General features: G+C 33.6%; 1 protein-coding gene across 4 annotated transcripts in view; it reads left to right on the plus strand.

Moving 5' to 3' along the window:
- LOC145694669 (uncharacterized) overlaps positions 1–25,176 on the plus strand; it is a 508,204-nt gene that overhangs the window by 333,916 nt on the left and 149,112 nt on the right. The window lies entirely within an intron of this gene.

Consider the following 25,176-nt stretch of genomic DNA (forward strand, 5'->3'; position numbering starts at 1 on the left):
CCTTGCCTCGCTGCTCGCTATCATCGTCGTCTTGGACTCAAATTGTAAATTTATTCTTTAAAGTGTTGAAGCGTTTGATACGGGAGACCCTAGTTTGGATTCTATTTTAAGTTGTATGACCACGTCTCGTAAATTCCCGCTGCTGAAAGGGACATTAAATTTCAATCCAATGAGTCCTAACACTAACATACATGGTAGGAGTTTTTTTGTTTTTGTTTTTCGAAATGATGTTCTGTAAACTTCAATCTGGCTATGGCTCTAAGTGCTAACATCATCTGCTGAGAACTTGCAGTGACCTTGTTTTGAAAAATCCTGTTTTCTTGTCTGGACAAGATCAGTATTGCACAAGTGTTAATATTTCAGCATTTCAATGTGTTAATTTACTTCAGATCAGTAAGTAGTATCTTTGCTGTGAATCTAAAGTATATTCCAATATTAATTAATTAATTAATTTATTTATTTATTTTGTTTTTATACAAACATTCCCTAACAGTGTGTTAACATAACACAAGAAGATAGATGTCTGTGCATAAATTTTGTTTAAATTAGAAACCTGTCAGTCTTTGGTCGATAGACATCCGGAATTTCAGGAGGCCCGTTTCTAGGTCTTGACAGGAATCACTTTCCTTATACATAATCCTGTAGGTATTCAATTTTAATAATTATAAGACAAAACACAGAAACACACATACTCATAATCATTTATTTTTTTATTGTTGTTACAATTATTAATTAACGTCTTGCCAATCTATGGCCAGCGACTTCCTGTAAGCCAGGAGGTTGATTTCCAGAACTTGCGAAAAATTCTTTTAAAATATTTGCCTAGTCCATAGATTTCGATTTTTATTAACATATAACACATAAACGTACACAATTTACCATGCAAATCTTTCCCATATTTATAATTATCGTAGGTGGTTCTTCACAAAAGCTTTTGATTGTGCGTGAGCTTCAGCCCACTAAGTTTTCTTAGATGATATTTTAGTCGAATATTTTAATAATTAAAACTCCTCAGTGATTGGCACTATAAATTTTTTGAATGATATTTTATCCAAATATTTTCTTAAACATTATGCTTGCTAACCTCTTTTTATTTCTATTTAGCAATTAGTTATTTTTTCGTTTCTTTTTTTCTTTTAGTTTATGCATATTTTTTCTTCTTTAGTTTCTTTTGTAGTATTATTACAAAATTTTGGAGCAAAAAATAAGTTAGGTTTTGTGATATTGGTTTGTTTATTTTTACTGTTTCAAAATTTTTGGAATTATTTTTCTCTTTCCATATCAATATGTTATTTTATTCCATTGGTTTCCATGTGTTTCTGCGTATAAAAGAATAGTTTTTATATATAATTTTTCAAAGGTTAAAACTGGAACTTCTCTATATAGGTTTTCCAATTTGTTTTCTTTAGTTTTATTTAAACAAATTCTTATTATATTATTTTGCTGAATTTGTAATGGTTTCATATTAGAGATGGAAAGAAGCAGGCTTTTTTGAATCGATTGTTTTTTTCACATAAAAAGCCGGCTTTTTTGGGAAAAAACGAGAATTTTGGAAATTTTGGCTTTTTTCATTTTCATGATTTTTCTATCTAAGTAGCTTTCTTATAGTATATTCTATAGTTAGATAAGAATTCCATGACCCAAATGCGATATTTCGCTCTGAAATTCACCATCAAGATGGATGGAGCACATGTTTTACGAATTAAAGCTAACATGAAGAATGTAGTATTTGAGGGCAATTTTTAGAGGCTATTTAACTTTATTTTAACTTTTCAATTATCGACATCTTTTTTCTTCTCTAGATCATTTTAGGTTTTCATCCGTGTTTCATTTCTAAGAGCTTAGTACTCTAGCTTCTAGAGCAAAAGTTAAACTTGCCCGTTTTTCTATTTATCCGTCAAAGCGTACGTTTTTCAACCGTGAAACCGTACTTCCACATTTCTGTTATACTGTAGGTGTGAAGTGATTTAGCAATAATTTTCCGGACACAACCTTGAATACCAATTTATACAAATAATCAGTAGCAGATTTAGAAAAGTACTTTAGGATTGTTTTTTCTGATTGTTTCGTTTTCTAAAAAGTCCTAATTTTATTTAGGAGGTGCTTGAAGTTTATGAGCAGGGGTGCCCAAAAAGGGGGGATATGACGCAGACTGCGTCATTGAAGTATTTGGTGGGGGTTAAAAATCAATATAAATATGTTTGAGGGGGTGTAAAAATTAATCGAAAAGAAGATTTTTTCATGGATGAACACCTACGGATAGACAATTGGGAGTGCGTCATGGACATAAGGAGGTGGGCACCAGTACAGGCATAACTAATATTTCATTTCGTTTATATGTTTAGCAATAATCTTCCGGATACAACCTTAAAGATCATTTTATACTGAGAATCAGTGGCGGATTTAGAAAAGTATTTTGGGAAGGGTTTTTCTTACTAATGTTTAGTTTCTCTAAACATTCGTAATTTTTATTTGACGGGAGCTTAAAGTTTATGAGTAAAGGCATAACTAATAGATATTTCGTTTGTTGCAGACATTCCGTAACTTTGGGGAACAGGCTTCAGTCCGAAAGACCGTCCCCCTAACCTTCCAAAACCGTCACTGCTGGTAATTAGTAATAATAACGATTTAAAAACAATAAGAAAGGAAGTCGGCCAACTAACAGTACACGCACTATTTCTACACTCACAGATGGAATGAAGAAAAGCTTTGTCAGAATGTTCGAATGCTGGTTGAATCCCGAACTTCCCGATAGAAGCACAAAAGCTAATCACCAGTCATGTTTGTTGTGCAGTTGTATTTAGCTTAACTTAAATATATTCTGTAGTCCTTTTTTGGGGGGAAGGGGGAGTTCCGTAATAGAGATGCAAGGGCTCGGAAAAAAACCGGCTTTTTTGGGAAAAAAAACTCGGTTTTTTCTGCTTCGCTTTTTTGCTTGGGAAATTTTGGGCTTTTTTGAAAATTCTGCTTTAAATTGATAAACCAGATTTTGTTTTGCTTCTCTAGAACACAAAAAGTCATTTAATTAGTGGTTGATGCCGATAATAATATAAAACCTCGAAAATAAACCATGAATTTCGAAAATATATTTCAAACAGTTTTACTTCTCAACATATTTACATTATGAATTCCAAAGGATTAACCAATGTATATAATAAGATTTTTTTTAACCTACTACATACAAAAGTAAGCAGGGTTGGCAAGAGAAAGGGTTGTTTTTGAAAATGCCAAAAACCCGTTTTTTGGGGGGAGTTTAAACTAGGCTTTTTTGGTTTAAACCAGGTTTTTTTGGGTTTAGATATTTTGCTTTATGTATTTATATTACATATTGACAGAAATAAGTGTGTTTCGCCTTGGTGTTATTATGCAACAACGGGGTTATGCTGGAAGAAGTCACATAAGCTTAAAGAAGTCCGGTCAGTAAAAAAAACTAACTAACTCTATGGCCTATGGAACCCGGAGGTTCAATGCCGCGTTCACAAAAGCTCTCCACTGACTTCTATCCTTAGCTAACTGCATGCAGTTTCTACTTTTTATTCCAATCTCGGCGAGATCCATCTTAATATTGTCCTCCCATCTGCGTCTAGGTCTTCCTAATGGTCGTTTTCCGATTGGTCTTCCAGTCAAGACTTTGAAAGCGTTTCTACTTTCTTCCATTCTAGCTACATAACCCGCCCACCTAAGCCTCCTAGACTTGACGACCCTAACAATGTTGGGTAAACCATATAAATTATGTAGTTCCTCGTTATGAAGTTTCCGCCATTCCCCATTCCCGTTCCTCTTGGGTCCGAATATTCGTCTCAGGATCTTGTTCTCAAATACTTTCAGTCTATGTTCTTCCCTCAGAGTAAGCGACCATGTTTCGCAGCCATACAGAACAACAGGCATGATTATCGTTTTATATATTTTAAGCTTCAAATTCCTCGACAGAATTCGCGACGACAAGAGATTTTGAACCGAATAGTAACACGAATTCCCTGCTTTTAGTCGACATTTAATTTCTCCGTGAATATGATTTTCCTCTGTTAATATTGATCCTAGATATTTGAAATTATCCACTTTATCAAAAGTATTATTTAATATTTTAACGCATCCATAATTTGCTGTATTCCGGTCCCGACGCACTTCCATGTATTTAGTTTTCTCTGCATTTACTTCTAAACCCATGTCCCTGCAAGCATTTAATAAGATCTCTGCCTTTCTTTCTATTGTTCTCCTATCATCCCCTATTAAATGTACATCATCAGCATATGCTATAACTTGGTGAATTCCGTTCAATTCTAGACCATGGTTGTTATCTTTGATTTTCCTTATAGCGTATTCCAGAACGAAGTTAAATAATAATGGAGACAACGCATCTCCTTGTTTCAGGCCATTTTCGACATGAAAGCTCGTGGACAAAAATTTTCCTACCCGGATTTTACTTTGGGATTCATTTAAACATATCTTAATTAATCTAATTAGCTTTCTCGGTTTTCCAAGTTCTGTAAGAACGTTGTATAACGTTTCTCTCCTAACCGAGTCGTACGCCTTTCTAAAGTCAATAAATAGTTGATGTACTGGGGTATTGTATTCCCACTTTTTTTCGAGCATTTGGCGAATGGTAAATATTTGGTCGATAGTTGATCGATTTCGTCTAAATCCGCACTGATAATCTCCAATAATTTCATCTGCGTATGGGGTCAGTCTTGCTAATAGAATATTTGAAAGGATTTTATAGGATGTTGACAGAAGAGAAATGCGTCGATAATTATTACAGTCAGTTTTGTCGCCTTTCTTGTGAATTGGAACAATGATTGATTCTTTCCCCTCTTGTGGCAATTTTTGCTTGTTCCAGATAAGGAGAATGAGTTTGTGTATCTTGTTCCACAATTTTTCGCCTCCAGCTAAAATTAACTCAGCCGGAATTTCATCTACACCCGGAGATTTGTGTTTCTTTAATTTCTTTATAGCGGTTTCTACTTCTATTCGGTTGGGTTCTGGAATATACGGTTCTGCGGTGTGTATCGCCTTTTCTCCACGCGCACTAGTTTTTGGTTGCGTGTTAAGCAAATCGTCAAAGAAATCTTTCCATCTATTTAAGATGCTATCCGTATCAGTGAGAACTGTACCGTCAGATTTCTTTAATATATAAGCACGAGGTTGATAGCCTTTCTTAAATTCGCTGATCCCCTTATACATGTCCCGGATGTTTTTATTTTTACTATTATCTTCAAGTTCCTTAATTTTAGCTTTCAGAAAATCGCGTTTCTTTGTTCTAAAAGTTTTGGAAGTTTCCCGCCTGATATCTGCGAAATTTTGTGTAGTCATTTCATTCGGATTTTGTAGCCAGCGTAATTTTGCCTGTTTTCTCTTCTCTGCTACTTTTATGCATTCCTGGTCGAACCATGGTTTGTTCCTACGTATTTCCGCGTGTCCCAATTTTTCTTCTGCTGAAATTTTAATGCTATCTCTAATTTCGATCCAGGTATCCTCAACACTAGTGCACTCCGAATCTTCTAAAACCGAGAATCTATTCGAAACTTCAATCTGGTATTTCTCTCTTACCTGGCTCTCTTCTAATTTCTTTAAATTGAATCTCTCCGTTTTCGAACAATGAATATTACCTTTATTCAACGATAATCTCTCTCGTATTATCGCTGCTACCAGGTAGTGATCAGTGTCACAATCAGCCCCTCTAAACGACCGGACATCAATTATGCTAGATTGCCTTCTTCTATGTACTAAAACGTGATCAATTTGATTATGAGTCTTCCCGTCTGGTGATGTCCAAGTGTATTTATGAACGTCGCGATGTGGGAATTTTGTACTCTTCACGATTAGGTTTCTGGATGTTGCAGAGTTCACGAGTCTAACACCGTTGTCATTACTTTCCTTATGCAGACTTTCGTTCCCTATAATCGGTTTGAAAATATCCTCTCGTCCTACCTTCGCATTGAAATCCCCGAATAGAATTTTCATATGGTATAGCGGGAGTTGGTCAAATATCCGTTCCACTTCTTCGTAAAAACTGTCTTTTATATCGTCATCCTTATCTTCAGTTGGGGCATGTACATTTAAAACAATAATATCACACCACCGTCCCTTAAGAGTAATAAAAGAAAGTCTGTCAGTAACAAATTCAACCCGTTTAATTGCTGGTAATATACGTTTATGAACGAAAAACCCTGTTCCTAACTGGTGGTTTTTATTTCCTTCCCCGTAAAAGAACGTAAAATTTCCGGAATTCTCAGATCCATTTCCTTCCCACCTAACTTCCTGAACTCCTACTAGGTCCATCCTATATTTCTCTAACACACTCGTTACGGGTTTTAACGCGCCTACCCTATAAAGACTCCTAATATTCCATGTTCCAAATCTCATGTCCATTTTCTTTTGCTGAGGTCGTGCCAAGTTATCAGTCCTTGTCCGGTCAGTAAATTTCTTAAATTGAGAAACTCCGGCCCTAGCCATCGGGAAAATCCCGTCATTACTCTAAATGTAAAACAATAACGGAAAAAATCCTGTTATTGCTTTGCATGTAAAATTTAAAGGTCAACGTATCATAATCAGTACGCTAAAACTGAGGTATTAAATTACAAATTTAGTGCGTACATGTCATTGAAAGTACAATCCAAGCTAATGTTGGAAGCTACGTAGGCAATCGATAAATTTTGTCAATTTATATCAGTATATTTAAGCAACCTTGGCTTCTTTATAAAACAACAGGCATTCAGGCATGCAGAAATATACAGTTTAGTTTCGTTTCGTATGTTCAGGCTTAACATCCTTACGTAATGCCGAGGTTATCAAGGAGAAGACTTTCGCTTAAAGTGACATCCGAACCGCTACTTTGTTTACGCATGAAAGAAGGGTTGTGGTTCGACAGAGAATAGAACATGGGACACCTTGATTAAAAGGTGAAAAGGAAATAAAACTAATGCAGATGGTTTGATGTATGGAAACGTCACCATGAAGTTCACACGATTCGCATTTTTCGTACCTTTTATTTTTTTTTCGGTTTAAACCAGTTGTTTATTTAAAAAAAAAAGAAGAAAAACAGCTGGTGTAAACCAGGCAACCCTAAAAGTAAATACTTCTTTTAAAAAAATACTCAAATAAGTAGCAAAATTCTATGTAGTATTTTTACTTCAAAATATTCCATACCCTCTTTTTGGAACAAAATAAAATTAAAATAAAACAAGAAAAATACTTAGATTTATATGATACACTTAAAGGCTGCACACCTAGAGCTTTTGGTTTAGTATATTCTTGAAATTCTACAGTTTTATATAAGCACCATCACGGTTTATTCAGTCCTCAAGTTTTCTGTATTTTTAACAAGAGGGATTGAACATGAAGGGTGTGAGATAAGAACATGGTAACCCATAATTTTACTATTTTAAGAAATTAGAAATTTTCTGCTCCACAATCCATTTTGAAAGTCGGAAACCTGATTTTTCACATAAGTCTATACATGAGGGATTAAACGAAGCGGTATGCGTTGCTGCCTATCTAATGCTGCGTAACTCAGCAATTGAAAATTTGTTAGTTACCATGTTCTTGGCTCACACCCTTCATATCATTATGGAACTCTCCTCACCCCACCAACACACACAAAAAAAAGGACTACGGAATATATTTAAGTTAAGATAAATACAACTGCACAACAAACATGATTGACTGGAGCTTTTGCGCTTCTATCGAGAAGTCCGGAATTCAACTCAGCATTCGACCATTCTGACAAAACTTTTCTTCATTCCATCTATGAAGTAGAAATAGTGCGCGTACTGTGAGTTGGCTGACTTCATTTCTTATTGTTTTTAAATCGTTATTATTACTATTTACCAGCAGTGACGGTTTTGCGAGGGTTAGGAGGGGTGGTGGTCTTTCGGACTGAATCCTGTTCCCCAAAATTACGGAATGTCTAAAACAAACGAAATATCTATTAGTTATGCCTTTACTCATAAACTTTAAGCTGCCATCAAATAAAAATTACGAATGTTTAGAAAAACTAAACATTAGTAAGAAAAAAAACCCTCCCAAAATACTTTTCTAAATCCGCCACTGATTCTCAGTATAAAATGATCTTCAAGGTTGTATCCGGAAGATTATCGCTAAATATATAAACGAAACGAAATACAGTATTAGTTATGCCTGTACTCATAAACTTCAAGTTCCTCCCAAATAAAATTAGGAGATTTTAGAAAATGAAACAATCAGAGAAACCCGTCCCAAAGTACGTTTCTAAATCCGCTACTGATTATTTGTATAAATTAGTATTCAAGGTTGTATCCGGAAAATTATTGCTAAATCGTTGCACAGGTACAGTATAACAGAAATGTGGAAGTACGGTTAGACGGATATATTGAAAAACGTACGCTTTGACGTATATATAGAAAAACGTAAGTTTAACTTCTGCGTTAGAAGCTAGAGTACTAAGCTCTTAGAAATGAATCAGACGACAAACTGAAATGATATCGAGAAGAAAAAATATCGATAACTCAAAAGTTAAAATAAAGTTAAATAGCCTCTAAAATTGCCCTCAAATTCTTCATGTTACATTCTTCATGTTAGCTTTAATTCGTAAAACATGTGCTCCATCCATCTTGATGGTGAATTTTAGAGCGAAATATGGCATTTACGTCATGGAATTCTTATCTAAGTATAGAATATACTATAAGAAAGCTATTTAGATAGAAAAATCATGAAAATGAAAAAAGCCAAAATTTCCAAAATTCTCGTTTTTTTCCCAAAAAAGCCGGCTTTTTATGTGAAAAAAACCATCGATTCAAAAAAGCCGGCTTGAATGTTGAATCCCTCTTGATATGTTGAATCCCTCTTGTTAAAAATTCAGAAAACTTGAGGATTGGGTAAACCGTGATGGTGGTTATATAAAACTTAACTGTAGAATTTCAAGAATATACAGAACCAAAAGCTCGAGATGTGCAGCCTTTAAGTGTATCATATAAATCTAAGTATTTCTCTTATGTTTAATTTTAATTTTATATTGTTTCAAAAAGAGGGTATGGAATATTTTGAAGTAAAAAGACTACATTCAATTTTGCTTGTTATTTGTGTATTTTTTAAAAAGAAATGTTTACTTTTAGGGTTGGCTGGTTTACACCAACTTTTTTTTTTTTTTTAATTGGTTTAAACCAAAAAAATAAAAAGAACGAAAAATGCGAATCGTGTGAACTTCATGGTGACGTTTCCAGATATCAAACCACCTGCAGTAGTTTTATTTCCCTTTCACCTTTTAAACAAGGTGTCCCATGTTCAATTCTCGGTCGAACCACAACCCGTCTTTCATGCGTAAACCAAGTAGCGATTCGGATGTCAGTTTAAGCGAAAGTCTTATCCTTGATAACCTCGGTATTTCGTAAGGATGTTAAGCCTAAACATATGAAACAAAACCAAATTGTATATTTTTGCATGCCTAAATGCCTGTTGTTTTATAAAGAAGCCAAGATTGCTTAAATATATTGATAGAAATTGGCAAAGTTTATCGATTGCCTACGTAGCTTCCAACATTAGCTTGGATTGGACTTTTAATGATATCTAAATTTGTAATTTAATACCTGAGTTTTAGCGTACTGATTATGATACCTTGACCTTTAAATTTTACATGCAAAGCAATATCAGGATTTTCCCGTTATTTTCTTACTTTCAAGTAATGACGGGATTTTCCCGATGGCTAGGGCGGGAGCTTCTCAATTTAAGAAATTTAGTGACCGGACTTCTTTAAGCTTATGGGAGTTCTTCCGGCATAACCCCGCTGTTGCATAATAACACCAAGGTGAAACACACTTATTTCTGTGAATATGTAATATAAATACATAAAGCAAAAAATCTAAATAAAAAAAACCTGGTTTAAACCAAAAAAGCCTGGTTTAAACATCTCCAAAAAACGGGTTTTTGGCATTTTCAAAAACAACCATGGTTCTTGCCAACTCTGCTTACTTTTGTATATAGGAAGTTAAAAAATTCTTATTATATACATTGGTTAATCCTGTGGAATTCATAATGTAAATATGTTGAAGAAAAATTGTTTGAAATATCTTTTCGAAATTCATTGTTTATTTTCGAGGTTTTATATTATTATTAGCATCAGCCACTAATTAAATGACTTTTTGTGTTATAGAGAAGCGAAACGAAGTCTGCTATATCAATTTAAAGCAGAATTTTGAATAAAGCCCAAAATTTCCCAAGCAAAAAACGAAGCGGAAAAAACCGAGTTTTTTTTTTCAAAAAAGCCCTGTTCTTTCCGAACCCTTGCATCTCTATTTCATATGCGTTTCATGGACATCTCGCAACTTTAGATACAATATTGCAGACTTGTAGAGTATTCTGAATAACTGCGTAATACACAAAGCTATCGTGTTTTACAGCATGAAATCAAGACTTTTGAAAATAGCTTGGTGAGCCCAAAATGCAAATTTTGTAAACCTATCTTGTTTCAATCCATAAGTAAACAAGTCTGTATTGGTCGCTATTTGTTGGCCTTTACAAATTTCTTTATATTTTTTAATTATCTGGGAGTATTTTGGGGCACAATCGTCATAAAGTTATTGTGGGACTCTTCCCTTTTTATCTTTCGTTTTTATTATTATTATTATTTTTTTTAATAATCATTATCCTTGATAACTGCCATTTATAACGACACATAGTAGAGGGAGCGCAGGGAAGAAGTAAAATGGTTAGATCGTTACTTTATAATTATAAATCTGTTATAATTATAATGTAACTGTTATAATTATAAAAAATTATTCCTTGGTTCTTCATGATTATAATGCTGCATATAATTCATGTCTCTTTCTTAGATTATCTTCCTCTCCTCCTCGCACAAAAAAAAAAAATTAATTAATCTTTAATGTCCTTTCCACTTGACCTGTCCTGGCCTGAGTCATGCACACCTAAAGAAAATAAAATATGTTCAATTAAACTTTCGGGTAGAGCCTAATTTGACGGTACCATTCCGATATTTGCCTAGTGGGAGAGGAAAAACTTGGGTGGCTGGCAGCTGGGATCGAACCTTCTACCTCCCGAATACTAAGCCAACACTCTACCATTTTTTAAAATTTTAAATAACTATTTATTCTCTTAAAGTTAACATTAAGAAAAGATATAGAAAAACAAACCGCAAAAATACAATTGTACAATTATAAATAGTAATGCTTACCGTAATTTTAATATAGAAAGAAAACTGTACCTATTGGAATTGTGTAAACATAAAGAAAATCTGCTTTATGAGATTAAGTCAATGTCTTCTTTAGAAATATAAAAAGAAAAAACCGAGATGAGATTATATTTATTTAGAAATGCTTAAAGGAGTTGCCTGTACTCATAAACAGCCTTTATATAAAGAGAAAAAAATTTGTTTTTATCTTTGGTGATCAGTGTAGCATTGAACCATGTCCGCTTTACATAATGATGGAGTATAATTCAGTGTTCTAAATATTGCCCACAATCAGAACAGTCCCACTCGCCCCTCCCCCACTCACACACACACACACATACACCATTTCACATATATCTGAGTCATGAATTGTCTTTAACAGGTCTTTCTTGGTACATAACATTTTATAAAAGTTCACACAAGTGTAATCAAAGTTTATTCTTGAAATTAAGACAGATCTTAAAGTTTCGATTGAGAAATGAGACTTTTCACTTGTCCAAAATAATAATCACGATGGAGAACACTCGCTGTATCGGCGCATTGGTTCGGGACAAATACAGGAGAAACTCTCCGGCTTTGATGAAATTTGGGTAGAATATTTCGTTACTTTTAAAGTGGGAGATAATTTCCATCCAGCGCTCATCTGATGATGTTTTCGCTGACTTCCACTCATCCAACTTATCAAGTGTGACAAACTGTTTTATGCACACAAATTCATTATACAGCGCACATTCATTAATCCTGAATGAAGGCAGAAGGAAGTAGAGGTTCCTATGCAGAGGTGTTTAAAGGAAGTTTACAGTCTTTTCTATTCCTTCCCACCTAAGAACAGCTGTAAGATTTATACAGGTGAAATATTGCAGATTTTCGTAAGGTTCAATCTTCTTGTTCAAACAATCTTGTCCAGTTTGATAAAATACATGTGCGCGTATTGGCGAAAACTTGTGAACTTCGGACTGAATTCCTTCTAACTTACCAAGTATTGTTCTTACTGATGGCGAGAGAAGCAATCTTCGGACTTAGAAAAATAGATGCCTGGTTGTGAACGACAAATAACCAAGCCTATTACAAAGTGTTTTTGAAAAATAACTTTATGATAAATGGACAGTTATCTTGAGACTGAAAATACGACTTAAATGCCTCAAACATTTTTAGTAGGCGCTCCACAGCAGGAAGAAGGACGACGAGCCATCTTGTTTTGCTGTATCCTAAGATATTTTCGTATTCCTGTTCGACAAATTGACAATATTCCTTTAACTTTTCTACTCAGACGGTGTATAAATAGAAATAAGAATAGATTTTGGAAACGATGTCCTCGATATCAACTGGAAGCATGTCAGCAGCAGTTCGAATTGTGTTATGAATAATGTGATTTGAATACCCAATACCGAGTACATTATGGCCGAAGTTCTCTTTCAGTTTCTTCAACACGTTGTTAACTCCTTTCCTAGAGACGCCTCTAAAATAACAGTTGGTGTTACCAGCACAAAGAGCAACAGTTTTCTCACTTTCATGGATATTTTTGAAACATTTGATTAAGTATGTAGTCACAATATCAGCTGTTTCCCAGGTAATGATTTAACTTCCAATGGTTTTACCTGTATACCTTTTCCACTGTCAAAATATTTCATTAGTACTGGAAAGATTTTAATGTTTTTATGGTTTGATGCATCCGTCATGACTGAGATGAAGTTCAATTTTTGTATGTTTTTTATTCAAGTTCAGATAATGCACAGGGTGTTAACAAATTCATCACGATGGCCTCGGTTTTAGCGCGCGCAACTAAATTTTGACTTATAACTTAATGTACAGTGTGGTACGCGAACGTACCTTTTGTGGCAGCTAATTTGAACTCCTTTTTAACGAAACTCTTACTTCTAAAAAAGTGATATCAATGAGGAACTGGAAACTTTAGCACACGCAGCATTTTTGTGCTTTATACTATTCACATGTTGTTTAATGTCTTACCGTCCACCATGAATAATATTGAATGTGAAGAACATATGTTACAGTGTACGTCAGCATCAGAAATAGTTCTCTTCAGAAGTTGTTCTTTTTTTCTGGAGATCATCGTTAAAAACACACGTTTTTGTGCCATCACTGACACTTCAAATAACTCGTCAGTTGTATGATCCCGATAATTGTCCTACATATCACAGCACGGGTATATTAAGAAACACAGAGAACGAAAAGTAACTCGTTCACAACACGAAATTTCCAATGAAAAGGAGGAATTAATTGCAATGGCATTTATTCCTTTGATCGATATTTTCTGATTTCCACGTTTGTTTTTCATCCTATAATAATCAGCAACAGTTGCTACTGTCAAATGACACTTGAAAGCGGTACACAGTTCGGTTTATATATATATATATATATATATATATATATATATATATATATATATATATATAAAAGTGGCTAGTGTTGTATGAAAATTTTGTTTTATTGTTGTTGCTTCGTTTTATTCTGGGAAGCTTTAAAAGCGAAAGTTAAAAAAAAGTATGAACGTTCTTTTTCTAATTTATAGTATTTTCTTCACAGAAAACTTAACGTGTTTCAATGAATGTTTAAAAATTCGGGACATTCTTGCGTCCCAACTGCAGTGAAAAAAGTCGGGACAGGGGTTAAAAAGAAATGACTGTCCCAGCTAAATCTGGACGTCTGGTAGCCTTAGTAATACACCATATGTAAAACCTTTAATTCTAAACAGCCCCTTATTCGTACAACTTTATGCAGGAATTTTCTTAAACGCTCTTGTTATATGTTGAATATTCGATATCCACTTTCATTGTTCGTCAATTTTTACAGGTAAATAATTCTGATTAGTAACTTCGTTAATTGGATTACAGTTATAATAAATTTAAAACCAAAGAAGTTTGTTTAAGCTGTTGTTTTACATTATTTAACGTTATTTCCGCATTTGTGTAAAATTTCTTTCCCATCTTACGTAGGTAAAACTACGATAGTTATTGTGGTATCATCAGCAAATAATTGAATATAGCCATTGATTTTTAAATTGTGCAAACAATTTAGATAAATTATAAAGAAAATTAGGCTTAATATTGCTCTTTGTGGTACTTCGTAGCTAACCTTTATAACTTCAGTCGTGACATTTCCAGTTTTGACAGTTTGTAATATGTTACTTAAGTAACTATAAACAACCCCAAGAAAATAGGCGGGTTACGCGCTCAACAAGAAGTGGGCGTAGGGAGCAACAGCCAACAAGCATCCTACGCACTTGCCACATTAACATTTGTCTCGCTCAGTCACTGTCAAGTTTTCATGTTTCGTGCACGTTTTGAAGTTTGGTACATTTAGATTCATTCATATTTTAATTTCTGAGATTTGTGATTCTCTGTGACTGCTTGTGTCTTTGATTTGTGTTTACTTTATTTCCATTTATGTGTAAGTATTAATGGTTTTTTTTTTTAATTTTATTTCTTGTGTCGTGGTAGTGGTTATATAAATATATTATGGATGAGCGTCCCGATCCGTCAACTGGGTGTGTAACGCCGAAGAAAGAAAGAAAGAAGAAAAAACTGACGAAAATGTAAGAAGAAATATTGATTGATTAATATATCAAGAACTGACGGATGAAGCCTGTGGGATAGGTGTTTTACGAATAAATTGTGAAATTAAAAGTGATAAACATTTTCACTCTAATAAGAAAAGAAAATGCAACTCGAACAAAACCGCAACAAAGTTTGATGACTTTGAAAAAGATGTCGTGAGACGAACTGTTCACGAAATGTACGATAGCAGTGAGTTCCCTACCGCAGAAAAGCTTCGTATTCGCCTTCAACAAAAGATAATCTTTTCAGGGTCGTTCACATCTATATATCGAATTTTGCACAAGTTAGGATTTAGGTGTAAGAAGTGCAACGATACTCAACGTTTCCTAATGGAAAAAAGTGATATTGTGGCACACAAGGCTAGATTTCTTCGAAAGATGCACCATCATCCTCAAAACCAAGACACAAGACCAAGGATTTATTTTGATGAAACAGTGATTAACCAGAATCATACCAAAGCTCACATTTGGCAAGCGTGAGTGGACTTAATGTCTCGCTTGGAAAAGGTGGTAGGCTTGTTATGTATCACGCTGGAGAGGCTAAATTTGAATTTACTGATAGCTGTAAATTGATTTTTAGGTCCAAGAAAGGAGGTAATGAAGATTACCACAGCGATGTGAACACAGCAATATTTAAGGCGTGGTTTGTTCAACTATTAAATAGTCTCGAAGAGGGTTGTGTCATTATAATGGATAATGCAAAATACCATTCAGCGCTAACAAAAAAAAAAAAAAAAAAAAAAGCACATCAACCGACAAACCAGAGATCATCCAGAGGCTAAAAAAAAAAAAAATATCTCCCACTCAGATAGAGAAACAAAAGCGAGCTATTGTTGGAAGTCCTCGAAAATGTGCCAGCGGAAAAAAACATTTGAGCTCGACGAAATCGCTCTCTGGTATGGTCAGGAAGTTAGAGACACCTTTCCTTCTACTGTCAATACAGCCCTGTTGATCTGATCTGGGCAAAAGTGAAGGGAGGAGTAGCTAAACGAAACAATACATTTAAATTAATTGACATAGAGAAAATAACCCATGACGTTTTGGATTCGGTGAGAAGAAGTGATTGGGAGAAACGCGTAGCCCATGCCGAAATGCTGCAAGAGAAAGGTTATCTACGTGCATGTTCAAGGGATAGGATTCTTCAACCAGTTGTTATCAACTGGAATGAGGACTCCAGTAGCAGTGACGACAGCTCCTCGCACTTTGACCATGGAGAAGAAGAGATAAGTGACTTGGAGGATTGAGAAATTCGGTTAGTTTTAATATTTTAAAATTCTTTATTTCGAGATGCTCCGTTATGATAAAATGAACTTTCTATTAGATAGAATGACAGATTCGGAGCTTGAACTGAAGACCAATGGATTGCAAGGCAAACGGTCTTCTACGCTTGATTATTCAACGTATTTGTACTGATAATTTAATGTCGCAAACTATCTCATCAGCTATGTGAATCTGAATAAAGTACTTTCTATGAAGATAAAAAATAACGAATACCTTTTTAATTTATGGAAGATTTGAGCATGAAGTTTCACTGTACACTAGATTGATTTATATAATGTTGAAACTTGGTTACGGCAGACCGTGAGCTTTGAGCTGTGGCTAGCTAAAGTGTTGTCGTCTGCTTACTGCTCCAACAGGAGCGAGAAAAGGAGGGGATACATGAGAAGGGAGGCTTGACAACAGCGAGCTGTAAAATACGCGCACACGCACCTATTTTTGTGGAATGTACTTTAGTGAACCATGAGAGTGCTACATCTCTTACTTCGTGATGTTCTAATTTAGTTAACAGGATATTATGTCGAATGCTTTGGGTAAGTCTGAAAATATTATTATTACTTTTTTACTTTGATCCATGTTGTTTGGTATTTTTTCTGCTAACTAAGTGTTGCGTCAGATGTACTTTTATTTGTGTTACCTAATTTTGATTTATTTTTGAGTTATTTTTCTCGTTCCATACCCATGTGTTAGTTTATTCCATAGGTCTTCTTATTTTTCTACATATAAAAGTAGTTTTTATAAATTTTCAACGCTTAAAACTGGAAATTCTCTGTATTGATCTTCCAATCTGGTTTCTTTATGTTTATTTAAGGAAATTCTAATTATATTGTTTTGCTGAATTTATAGTTTCACTGCGTTTCGTAGGCAGCATTCCAATTTATAATATCATTTTTGTAGATTATCCTGAATAAGTGCGTAATACAGCATATATGAAACCTTCAATTTTAAACAACTTCTTAGTTGTACAAATTTATTCAATAATTTTGTGAATGAGAAAAAGCAGATAGGCTGTTATTCACCGCAAAAAATATATGTAGCAGAATTTTCTTCTACATGTAACAGGTAGCGCTTTCGGAAGATGCAACTTCCTTCTTCAGTCTGTGGTAGACTCAAAAGGATAAAAAACTTGAAGGAAAGTTAAAAATGGTTAAAAGATTAGGATATGTAAAAAACAAATCTTCTGCCAAACACTAAAACACAGGGAAATAGAAACTCATTAACACTGTACACTGCTGTTCACTGTTTTCTGTTCTTGCTTTCCAAATGGTGACAGTATGTAGTGAAAAGATTATTCCAAATGATGTTTATTTCTCTATCAAGGTTAAGTGAAGACCTTTCTTTGTGAATATAATATGATTCTTTAATTTTTCGTTGTTTTTGCTTTTTCCAGTAAACGTGATTCCACGATATGATGGTTATAATCTCTAAGATGTGTTTGCTACACCGGATAACTGTCGCGGATTCCGAAATGTCAAGGTACTAACGTGCTCAGTTATTCTAGTACAAATGTTCCTTTTTGTTTGACCTATATACACTTTATCACACTGACATTTCACCCGATGGACGCCACTGCCTTGTAAAGGGTCAGTAAAAAATGCTTTAAAATTGGTTATGTATTTATCTATAGGTTTTCGAGGAACTTCTGAAGTTTTGATATTGTGTGTTTGCAGAATCTTGTTAAATTGCTGAAAATTGTGGAGCCAAAGTGACGCCAATCCATCTGTCAGTTACGGCATCTGTTGTTGGTTGATGGTGGGTGCCGACGATCTCCTGTTGTACCTGTTTGTAGCATTTTATTTATTTATTTATTACCTATAACAGGGGTTTTCCCCCAATTACAATAGGTGTACAAGCATATGTTTCAAAATACTATTACAAAAGAAAAAAGAAAAGAAAAAGAAGACGTAATATGTAAGTGCTTATTACAGTATTAACTACAATAATCAAAAAGAATATTGCAATATGCACAGTTATACAAATATTTTTTCTATAATGCATAATGCTTTTACAATTTATAATTACAAATAAGTTACTATCAATTTCATTTTCACCTTGCTTCTATAACTGAATCTTCTTACTTGCATTCCTGCAAATTTTAAATATACTTACCTAGATATGTATCAAAAATAAAAAGAAAATCTTCATATGCAATATTAACAGTAAATAAAATCTAAACTACTTCTTTAATTTTTGATACATCTATATATATAAAAGAGAACGTACAAATCCTTTGTGAACTCATCACGCTAATACGGCTGAACCGATTTCTTTCATTTTTGGGGGGTTGTTAGGATTTGGACCCTAGATGGTTTTTATCATATCACTTTAATTTTTAATTACCAGTGTCTTGAGATAATGGACCATTCAAGTCTGCATAGTTCATCATAGGTAAAAATAAACGTATGTATATGCAACCCGCATGACCACGTGACTCGGCGGGTTAACATAAATGACAGGCGCTTGCAATTTGAAAGCGAAAAAGTAAAAATTATCTAAGTAACAAAGTTTATTGCGTTCCGGGGTGACCGCAGCGAAGCGGGGTGAACGCTGCTAGTATACTTTAAATGGTAAAGAAAAATCAATATTTGAGTTACGTTGTATCAGTTCATTATGTTTTTTTAAGCCTTATGACAGGTGAAAATTGGTGAAAATTATAGCGTGAGATAATAGGGTAACCTAATACGCAATACAGCTTTCTTTACATTAAAACAAAGTGAACCCAGAAAGTCGGGATTATTAATAACACAATTAACAATTTTATACAGAAAGATACGTTCACTTATTTCTCTTCTGGTATATAAGGAAGTTACACCAAATTCTTCAAGTAAAGATTTATAAGAAATCCTTTCAAAATACGAGGATTTATTGTATTTTTTATAATAAAGAAACTTATTTTGTACACGTTTAATTTTCTCTATATTATTTCTAGTATAAGGGAACCATATCAGGCTAGCATATTCTAACTTACTTCTTATAAGACTATTAAATAAATTAGTCAAAGCAAATGCATTATTCATCACCTGAGTATTTCTGAACATAAATCCAAGCAATTTGAAAGCCTCATTACACATTTTGTTAATATGAAATTCAAAGGTTAATTTATCATCCAATGTGACTCCAAGATCTTTTACAACATTACATCTTTTTAAACTCTTTTCAGACAATTGATAATCATAACATAATGCTTTTCTCTTTCTAGAAAAAGATATAGCACAGCATTTATTTGAGTTAAAATATAGTTTATTGTCTAAACTCCATTTCTATGCCCTTGATAAATGAGAATTTAATTCATTGCAGTCAGTGAGTGTTTTTATCTCTTTAAATATTTCGACATCATCAGCAAATAACAAACACCTGGAGTATTTGAAGATATCTGGTAAGTCATTAATGAATAACAAAATAATAAAGGTCCCTAATTGGAACCTTGTGGTACCCCAGAATTTACCTTATATATGTAAGAATTTGTATGTCTATATGTTACGAATTGTTGTCGGTCACTCAGATAAGAAGAAATCAGTTTTCAAAAATTATTACAAAAACCAAATTTAGACAATTTGTGTAGAAGAATATCATGATCCAGAGTTTCAAAAGCTTTTGAAAAATTCAAATAAACTGTGTCAACAATGTTTCCATTATTAAAGAAGTTAAATATATATTGAACAAAGTTAACCAAATTTGTTACAGTGAATTTGCCTTGACAAAAACCATGTTGATTACTATATATATATATATGGTTTAACATGATTATATATTCTTCTGTATAATATATTTTCAAGTATTTTCGATGAGGCTGAAATAACAGAAATGGGTCTGTAATTTCCTACCTCTAAAGGATTACCTGATTTATGGATTGGACAGACTCTTGAAATTTTCCATAGCTTAGGTTATATTTGTGTTTTTAAAATTAAATTATAAATATGACATAACGGAATTTTCAATACTGAACAGCAACCTTTAAAAATGTATGCTGGAATTAAGTCAGGTCCACTAGATTTTGATGGTTTTAATTTTTTTACAGCTTCTTTATATTCCGAATCAGTATAGAGAAAGACATTGAGAAACTATCGTGTCAACTGAATCAAATTTACTATATGTGAAAGGTGAAGGAGAATACAAACTTCTAAAGTAATCTGCCAAGGTATTAAATATCGATTCATTTGACATCAATACTTCATTTTTTATAGTCATACAGATATTTGACTTTCATTTTTTTATTTTTTTATAAATGCCCAAAGTGGTTTTGTATCTTTAACAAGAGTAGACTCTATCTGAGAGAGATATATAATTTATATGATGAATCAATCATACTTTTTAATTTCCTTCTCAATTCAACAAATTTATTATGATAATAAACCGAGTATTTCTGCCGTTTTCTACAAAATTCATTTTCTTTTACACATTTTAACAATAAAGATTTTTAGAAACCATTTTCTTGTCCAATTTGTAATAAATACTGTATTTCCTTGTCGATATCCTCAGAGAGGTCTGAAAGTAAAAGAGCTCTCCTAAAAAAGTTTTTCCAAATATTTAATTTCTGAAGCCATGAATGTGATGATTTAAAGTTGATATATTTTGTACCAGCAGAAGGTTTGCTGTATACCGAAGTAACAAATTTATTGTTATGTCTTTTAATGGTAATGTCAAGAAAGTTAAGAGCACCGTTTTCTTCAAGTTTCTTCGTAAATTTTATTCTAGGATAAATTTGATTAAACTCATCGAACGGTTTATTTAATTCTTGAGGGTCCTTGTACAAAATCAAAGTATCATTAGCATATCGAGATATCTAATACAATTAAATTTAGGAAGAATATTTGTTTCAAACGTGTCCAGTAGCAAATTAGAAAGTATTGGAGAAAGGGTATTACCCATAGCCAATCCATCGTCACGAAGAAACTTGAAGAAAATAGTGCTTTTAACTTTCTTGACATTACCATTAAAAGACATAACAATAAATTTGTTACTTCGGTATGCAGCAAACCTTCTGCTGGTACAAAATATATCAACTTTAAATCATCACATTCATGGCTTCAGAAATTAAATGTTTGGAAAAACTTCTTTAGGAGAGCTCTTTTACCTTCAGACCTCTCTGAGGATCTCAACAAGGAAATACAGTATTTATTACAAATTGGACAGGAAAATGGTTTCTGAAAATTTTTATTGTTAAAATGGTACAAACAGGTACAACAGGAGATCATCGGCACTCACCATCAACCAACAACAGATGCCGTAAGTGACAGATGGATTGGTGTCCCTTTAATTTCATATTTTTCAGCAAAAAATTATGATGATTCTGCAGACACAACATCAAAATTTCACAAGTTCCTCGAAAATATATAGATAAATACATAACCAATTTTAAAGCATTTTTTACTGGCCCTTTACAAAACAGTCGTGTCTATCGGGTGAAATGTCATTGTGGTAAAGTGTATATAGGTCAAACAAAAAGGAACATTTGTATTAGAATAACAGCACGTTAGTACCTTGACATCTCGGAATCCGCGACAGTTATCCGGTGTAGCAAACACATCTTAGAGATTATAACCATCATATCGTGGAATCACGTTTACTGGAAAAAGCAAAAACAGCGAAAAATTAAAGAATCATATTATATTCACAAAGAAAGGTCTTCACTTAACCTGGATAAAGGAGAAATAAACATCATTTGGAATAATCTTTTCACTACATACTTTCGCCATTTGGAACGCAAGAACAGAAAACAGTAAACAGCAGTGTATAGTGTTAATGAGTTTCAATTTCCTTGTATTTTAGTGTTTGGCAGAAGATTTGTTTTTTACATATCCTAACCTTTTAACCATTTTTTAACTTTTCTTCATGTTTTGTATCCTTTTGAGTCTACCACAGGCTGAAGAAGGAAGTTGCATCTTCCGAAAGCGCTACCTGTTACATGTAGAAGAAAATTCTGCTACATATATTTTTTGCGGTGAATAACAGCCTATCTGCTTTTTCTCATTCACAAAATTATTGAATAAATTTGTACAACTAAGAAGTTGTTTAAAATTAAAGGTTTCATATATGGTGTATTACGCACTTATTCAGAATAATCTACAAAAATGATATTATAAGTTGGAAGGTTTCCTACGAAACGCATGTGAAACTATAAATTCAGCAAAACAATATAATAAGAATTTCTTTAAATAAACGTAAAGAAACTAGATTGGAAGATCAATATAGAGAATTTCCAGTTTTAAACGTTGAAAATTTATAAAAACTACTTTTATATGTAGAAAAATAAGAAAACCTATGGAATAAACTAACACATGGGTATGGATCGAGGAAAATAACTCGAAAATAAATCAAAATTAGGTAACACAATTAAAAGTGGTATGTCCTTCATATCCACTACTCAACAAGAAATATCATTATATATAAACCAATTAAAAATTAAAAACAGCACTAGATATGGACGAAATAACAGCTAATATATTGAAAAATGATAAAGAAAGCATAACTAAATCATTCCGCTATCCTTTTTGGAGTCTACCACAGGCTGAAATAGGAAGTTGCATCTTCCAGAAAGCTCTACCTGTTGCATGTAGAAGAAAATTCTGTTACATATATTTTTTGCGGTGCACCTTTATGCATTTTCTCATTGAATATAATTACCGCTCGCATTATTGTGAATATTTTATTAATGTTTTAGTTCCGTGTTGTATATTCGATGTCCACTTTGTTTTACACCTAACAAACTCTTATTAGTAACTTGTTAATTGAATTACCGTTACAATGTATATAGTATGAACACAATTATATTCTAAAAACTAAGTTTTGAGGTTGGCTAATTATTGTAGGGGAAAACGCGTTTTTGTTAAATTCAGAACCAAAAAATTGTAAAGTCATCGTTTTACGATATTTAATGTTATTTTCGCATTTGTGTAAATTTCTTTCATTTTTTACGTTCAATATTTATTGTGGTATCATCCACAAATGATAAAAGTATATACATTGATTTTTAAATTGTACAAATCATTTTGGTAAAATATAAAAAATGGGCGTAATACAGTTCCTTCTGGTACTTTATAGTTAACCTTTCTAAATTCACTCGTAAAATTTCCAATTTTGACATCTTCTAAAATGTTGCTTACCATGAGAGTACTGCACCTCTTCCTCCATGATGTTCTAATTTAACTATGAGAATATTGTGTCAAATGCTTTGGTTCTAAAAATATTGTTATTAAGAAAGAATTGATTTTTTTTTTTTTTGGTGACTTGATTTTAGTATTTCTTCTCGGACTATCAACTAAGTGAAGATATTGACATATAACGTTTCGAATGCAAACATCGAATTCATCCTCAGGGATTGTAATGAAGAGACTGAAGACGAAAGCATGTATATATAATGCCTATTTAGGGACAGAGCTATAAATGGGGACATGTGATTGGCTGAGGGAAGTGCTTCCTACTGATTGGCTGAAAGATGTTGGCTTCTGATAAGCTGTTGTTGTGGCTACGAGAAATGGCTTTGTTGAGTGTGTTGTGTTCCTGAGAACGGCCGACCAGATAGGGCTGAGTTGCAACCCATTGTCTATTGGGACTGTTCCTTTTTCTTGAGATAACTATGGCTTGCTGTAGTTCTGTCCCAAAAATTGCTGCACTTGGCTACTTTTGTGGCATTTGTAAAATCAGTTCTGTGTCGAAGCTCTAGGCTATGCTTTTTTGGTTCTTACTTTTCGGATTGCTGAAGTCTTATTAGCTGTTTTGTTGTTTGTATCGTTCTATTGTACGTCCAGTCTGTCCTATGTATGCTCCAGAACATTCACATGGTATACGGTATACACCAGGAGTGCGCAGGTGAGGGCCGTCTATCACTAGTTTGAGTAATAATCTGATGTTGGCTGGAGGTTTATGAATCACTCATATACCATGTCTGGCAAGTAATCTGCTGAGTTTCCCGGAGGCACGGTCGATGAAACTCAATACGGTAGTAGAGATAATCAACTAGAATACAAACCTCACTACAAGCGCACCCTCCTCACCACCCCTGACTGTCTATAACTTCTAGCACACCCGCCACTATAGTGCTTTGACTAATACTAATTATCACAGAAGGATTACATAACTACAATGCTAAAGTGCTCTGCGTTTAAAGTTAAATATATGGTGCCTATAACTCCTAATTAAATTTGTTATTGCAGTGCTCCCTTTGATTGGATAAACAGTTTGTGTCGTCCTTTGGCGTGGGAGGCCAGGTTTCGATTCCCGGCGGGAGCTCATGTGGTTCGGATTCCACGTTAATCAGTAGGTCCACGTCTTATATTGCCTCGCTGCTGAACGGGACGTTAAACTTAAAATCAACTCAACAGTTTGTGTTGCATTCAAATCGGTTCACAAATGGCTGTGCAATGAGATGAAGTTTTAGACGGAATAGACAAACACTAATGCAAACTTACAATCAACTGCTCTTATCTGACTCATATATGTATTCAATTCGTTGTTATATATATATATATATATATATATATATATATATATATATATAATATTCTTGCGTTCATCCTCAGGACAAACAGAAAAATAATACGTGACTTGCATTACATTCATTCATTCTCAAGGCAAAGGAAAAAAGTATGTTAGCTGAATTGCTTATTAGATAATACCAGTCAACATATTTTCTTTCTTTCTTAGCAACGGACAAGTTGTTTTTGGACTGCAGCCAAATCTATCTCTAACTTATCTCTTCCTAAATTCTGTGTATTACATGTTTACATGATTACAAGTTTGCATACTCATAGTGAAATCTGTTTATCTCATTCTCTATAAGAAACAGTGACTTCTTAAACTCAGTCCATTGATCGTAGTTCAAAGAAAATAGACAGCCATTCACCTCATAAACGATTCCAGTATGGTCGTGAACATTTTTGCTGATTACGTTAATTGTGTTGATAAGAATAAACTTCTTCTCAGGCTCCATATTAACGTCTCACTTCTTGTTAGTAAATTTTTATGAACTTCATTTTTGTTTTTAATAGTCTCGACTTACGTTAAGTATATCATTGATTCTATTAACAATAGCCTTTACATTTTCATCTGCTAATTCACCGTTCATTAACGTTATTACATTAAGCTCATGTATAAACAACTCAATTTGATTCACCATACTCTTTCTTCGTAGCTATATTAAATCGTGTCGAGTCCGGTAATAATAGCA

Source organism: Thermobia domestica, chromosome 9, assembly GCF_964235325.1.
Source record: "Thermobia domestica chromosome 9, izTheDome1.hap1.1, whole genome shotgun sequence".
Classification (NCBI taxonomy): Eukaryota; Metazoa; Arthropoda; class Insecta; order Zygentoma; family Lepismatidae; genus Thermobia; species Thermobia domestica.